Below are 6,107 nucleotides of genomic sequence, written 5' to 3' on the forward strand. Positions count from 1 at the left end.
ATAGCTCCAAGTTCTACCAGCAACAACTCAATTTTTTGTTTCTCATTTTCAAGCTTCTCATTTATCTTTGTCAGTCTGCTAACCTCTTCATTAGCAACAACCATACTTGTATGAATGTGAACATTTCTTTGCGCATCTTGTTAACAGTTTCCTTATATTGACTTACATTTAAATCAATGGTGGTAAGAGTTGGTACCTGTGTTTTTATGAAGGATGACTCTCCTTGCTCCAAGGCCATAAATGCATAATTTCTAACTTCCTCATCTTCATCATTATCAGAATCATCCCAACTCTTTCCCTCTGTAATATAGGCTTTTCTTTGTTGTTTCTGCAGAAGAGCTTCATACTTTGCTTCTAGTTCAATATAAGCTTTGTCTTTCTTTGTTTTCTTGGGTTTCCTGCATTCTGTAACAAAATGGCCTAGCTCATCACAGTTATAGCATCTTATCTTTGATCTGTCAACAGATCCAGTTTTGTAGCCATTTTTGCTATCAGGTGTGTACTTCCCTTTTTCTTTCCAGCTGATGTCAATTGTCCTTTTCCCTTGAAGAATCTTGGCTTCTTTACTCTAATGTTAGAGAATTTTCTTGCCAGAAAGGCCATTGATTGATCTAGCTCATCAAGTTCATCTAGGGTGTAGAACTCATCTTCTTCCAATTCCAGTATGACTTGTTCCTGTGAATCATTGTTTCTTTGCTCACTAGTTGAGACACTTGGAGTCTGTAATCTTGGCTCATCATTAGAGATCTGGCTTTCATTAAAAATAAGAGCACTTGAACCATATACAACATGCCCTTGACCAGTTTGAATCATTTCCAATTCATATGTTTTTAAGATTCCATATAGAACTTCCAGAGTCAATCTGCTCAAGCCTATCCCTTCTCTGATTGCTGAAATTTTCTGTTCCAAATGGTCAGGGAGTGTGAGCAAGAACTTCAAGTTCAGTTCTTCAGCTTCATAATATTTATCATGTAGCTGCAAGTCATTAATCAGCTTGTTAAACCTTTCAAACATATCAGTAATGCTTTCCTTTGGCTTAGCCATGAAACCCTCATACTGTGAAATCAGTATCCTTCTTTGATTTGATCTAACTTCCTCTGTTCCTCCAAACAGTATCTCTATCTTCTCCCAGATCTGCTTAACAGTGTCACATTTGACAATGTTATTGTACATTATATTGTCAAGTGACTCTATCAAGATCAGCTGCAAGCCACTATCTAGGGAGACTTTTTCTTTCTCAGGCTCAATATATTCTGAAGGATCTTTAGGAGCATAATGAGCTGGAATGACCATGTCCCCATCTGTAGATTCCTCAACTCTTACCATAGGAGTGAAAGGTATATTCTTGAGAATCTGAATGTATAATGAATTGGCCATCCTAATAAACAAGAATATTTTCTTCTTCCATAGAGTGTAATTAGTCTTATCAAAAGTAGGGATTTTGATGCTACTGATTTTCTGTGTATTCATTCTTCCAAGATCTTGAATTTGTTTACTTTCAGATTTTGCTCTGATACCACGTGTTAGGTAATGAATCACACACAGGGGGGGTGCATGTGTTTTATTGTTTTTCTGCTTTTCTTGAAGTGTTTATGGTGATGAACAAAGTAAATTAAAACCTTGAAGTAAAATATGTTAGTACTGAATTTAAAAGGTAAGAACAGTGAACACAGATCTTTCAAAACTCAATTAATTTTATATTAAAATTAAGATTGTCTTGCTACAAAATTTCTGGGCTCTTTGTTGATAAAGAGCTTAGCTTCTTTCTTGAGAGAATACAAGATTTTTGATCTATTTGTTACTCCTAAAATAAAGCATCCAGTGTTACTTTATAGAACAGTAAACATTTCAAGCTGCTTTTTGTACACTTGTCAATCCAACTGATTGGATTGTTTGTTGATTTTTAATCTTGGATATTGAACTGGTCTGCACTTTGTACTTTGAGTTTTTACATCGAGATCTCCAGTTTTATATATAAAGAACTTGACATCTCGAGAAGTATAATGACTTATTGAGATCTCTCATCATTCTATAGTTGTTTTGACTTATCGAAGTCTCTAAGTTCTCTATAAGAGAATTTGGCTTGTCGAGATCTCTAAATTTCTGCATGTAGAACTGACTTATCGATATCTCAGAGATCTCTAGTGATATTTGACTTATCGATACTGTTATTCCCTAACAATACAACAAGAATTATAGAAGGGGGGGTTGAATGTAATTTTGGCTTCTTTTTGAGATTTATGAAAAATGGTTCTAACTCAATTTATATCTAACTGTTTGATTTGTAAAGTGCGGAATTCAGAGTTAAGTTAATCAAACATAAAGTAATAAAAACTCAGGTCTTTAAAACTTTCTGGTGGATTTGAATGTATCCACCACATATATATATATATATATATATATCAAGTGAAACCTGTGAAGCATGAATAGCTCACAGCTGCTTTACAAGTGAACAAATAAACTAAAGAGAAATTTTACAGATTACAGCTTACAAATGTTTCTCTGCTAGAAATGTGTTTGCTTAGTTTGTTAGTTAGTTTGTTCTACTAGCTACACTTGGTTTATATATCACCAAATTTACATGGTAATAAGACAAGATAATAAAACAAAACCTATCAAGTCTAATTCTATGCTGCTTCACTACTCTATTCCAGCATCTTTGAATATCTTCATAATAGCATGAAAATGGTAATACTTCTTTGTTCTCATTTTCTTGCTAAACAGACTGCCACATTCCTTTTGCAAACACTCGACGCATGTGACTGTGTTGTCACTGTCAACAGATATTTGAATTGATCATCCATCGGGTACATGCTTGTTATCCGTCGGGTAGCCTTGTTGATCATCCGTCAGGTAGCTTTGTTGATCATCCGTCGGGTATCCATTTATCACTTTACTCCATTTTATTTGTGCAAAATTACAAGACATCTTATATTTACATTTAATCAACCTATTCTGCACATCTACTAGCAGTCTATATGATTCATAAGCTACTACGGAATCTATATAAAGTTATTTACAGAAATGTGCTACAGTACTTATTGTTACATAAGCTACTCACCCGATGGATATCAATTAATCATCAGTCAGGACTATATTGAATCATCCGTCGGGACTATAATTGATCATCCGTCGGGTGCTACAAAATTCACTAAGTTAAATCTATTAAGGTGTTTTGTTTAGCATATCATCAAGTACACAACATATTCCCAACAATCTCCCCCAATTTATGTCTACTGGAATTATAGCCATAAATTAAGAGAAACTTGACGATAACAAAACATCCTAAAGATACAGATTGAAAAATAGTAGATAAAACTGATAAGTGCTACAAATTGCTGAAATTTGAACAATGCAAAGTACACAAAGAAATTGCTCACAATTGTTATCAAGATGCTCCTCTAGTCTAAGCAGATAGATCTATTTCCTTGATTGTCTGGAAGACTTCTGTTATTTTCTTCAATTTGATTCTGAAGTTGTCTGTGGAATTCAAGTTCATCAGCTTCAGAAAGATTTAGCATTTCCTGCATTTCCAAATGAGTCTCATTGCTAGAGATACTCAATTGGTACTCCAGTATGAAGAATCTTCTAACACCTTTGTCATTTATGAATTTCATCAGCCAATAGGGCCTTAGATACACTCTTTTTCCCATAAAGGGAATAGATAGAGTTTTTGGAAGTACATCTTTAGCTCTAATACTCCTTAGTTCCTCAATCTTCTTTAGAACTATTCTTCTTGCAGTCACATTGTATCCAAAGTTCTTTTTGAAGGATGAGTAGACTTTAATCAGAACATATTGGCTTTCTTGGAGAATCCTGTGAAGAGGTCATGTCATCTCTTTCCCTCCCTTGTATCTAAATACCAGTCTTTCAGGAAGATGTCTGTAAGCATTAATTTCTTTTACTTCTTCCAGTTCATCCAAGTAGAGATTCAAGTCTGAAAATTCCTTGAAATCACAAATGTACATAAGATCTCTCTTGTTGACTGTGGGTTGGGATTTGGTTAGAGCTTTGGATTTGAGAGATACATGCTTCACTTTCTTGCTAGCTCTAGTCTTTGTCTTCTTTGTTTTGAAGATGGGTAAATTTAGCTCAGGAATTGGTAAACTATCCCCGTCTACAGGCTCATCCTTATGAACAATTGGTTCACCATGAATATTTTTTGTTGGATCAACCACTTTGAATTCTTCAAATACCACTGAGGGTTCTGATGTCTGAGTTGTAGTTGTAGGATTTTTGGGAAATTGGTCTTCCGATTCCTCATCATTAAAGTTCACTTTCCTCTTGGAATGGAGTTTGTATCTAAATCTTATTTTCTGCTGTGATTCTTCTTGCATTTTCAGATCCTTAGGTTCAGTAATTACAGTTGGTTGTACAGGAAGTTCTGTTATGGTTTTTACAGCTTAAAGCTTGGACAAGATAGCAGCTTGTTCTTTCTTTTGCTTTTGCTTCTTAGCATCCAAATAAACTTGCTTCTTTTCTAGCCTGATTCTTTCTTTCTCTTCCTTCTTAGCTTCCACAAACAGTGGGTGTCCAACCACCACACAAATCTCCTTACCATTTCTGTAAATTTTAGCAATTCTCCTTTTCAATGCTGAATCAGTTGGATCCTTGTAGAATGCAATAGACCTGGCCAACAGCTTCTTCTCATCTGGCCTAGGTGTTTCAAACACTGTATCCATAGGATTCTTGTCTGAAAACTTAGAGTAGTTCCTTTTGGCCTTCATGATGAGATCTTTCTTTGGAGATTTGATGCAGGAAGTTTGACCTCTTTCCAGATAGTTCATACTTATGTCATTTATAGAAATTTTCATGACTTTAGAGTGATGATTGAAGACTTTGTCTGGCTTCTGAATTGGCTCAAACTTTTGTTGGATATCTACATCTATCTTTCTCCGTAATTCTTTTATTTCCTTCTCTAAAGTTGTAATATCAAGCATCTTGGGATTTAATTTTGACTCAAGCTTTTCAGCTGCTAGTTGGATTAGATCAATATTATCCAACACCGGTGGCTTTGTGAAAGCAATTGTTGGCACAATCACTTTACGGACTTGTATGTTTAGCATTTTTTGCTCCCCCTCACTTCTTGACCCCCTTGACTGAATGAGACAATTGAGCTTGCTTTTTCCCCCTTAGAAGAGGTTTCTTTCTCCCCCTTTTTGTTATTAGCAAGTTAAGTAGAAAAAGAGGTTTGTGCTGCCACTAGCCTTTGAAGTAAGTCTATTTGTTGTGCCTGATATAGATGTATAACTGTTAGAGAGGCTTCCATTGCTGTCATTCTTTTCTCCAAGGAGTCCACCTTGGTTGGAAGATCAGTGTTCTTCCTTAATTGTCTTTTAACATCAAGCATTGTAGCTTCTGGAAGTTTTGCATCTAATCTTTCAGCTATATCCTTCTTCACTTGGGTGATCTCTGTTTTGATAGAAGTGATATCCTGATTGTGTTGGAAGCCTTGGATTTGATGCAGATGTAGAGAATTAAGATGTGCTTGTAGAAGCTGCTTGGTGCCTGCATCTATTGTAGATTGAATGATATTATGTATTTCCTGGATTTGATGAATAAGAGTGACCTTAAAATGTTGAAGATCACAATACTTGGAGATTGCCCATGAGGGAAGGCCAGATCTAGAACTGGTGCCTACTTCTCCCCCTATGTTCATGATTTCCTTACTTGCACTATCATCTCCAAAGAAATCAGCAGATTCACCTGTTCCATAGTCAATATCATTATCACCTTTAGGTGGCATAGCTGTAATAGCATCCTTAGCTCTTTGCATTGACTGAGTGGTGTGCACCAAGTTCAGCATCCTTTCTGCAGTCTCATTGCCCTGTCCAGCCAAAATTTGATATGCCGGGACAGGATGAGTAAATGCCTCAGCATCCAAAGAGGATGAACTTATAACAGCTTGATTGTGCTGAGATAGTTTCTCTAAGTCTACATCATTGGCATTCATTGGCTCACTTGCAATGGATTCCACCCTTATTTCTCCTGTACTGTATTTCTCTCATTTTCTCTCTCTTTTTGCATCAAGGGCTCCCCTTGGCTCCCCACCCTCACACCCTCACCTTCACCATCTATGGTGGGACTCCTCTCACTCACTTTTGTCA

Source organism: Apium graveolens, chromosome 1 (genome assembly GCF_009905375.1).
Source record: "Apium graveolens cultivar Ventura chromosome 1, ASM990537v1, whole genome shotgun sequence".
NCBI lineage: Eukaryota > Viridiplantae > Streptophyta > Magnoliopsida > Apiales > Apiaceae > Apium > Apium graveolens.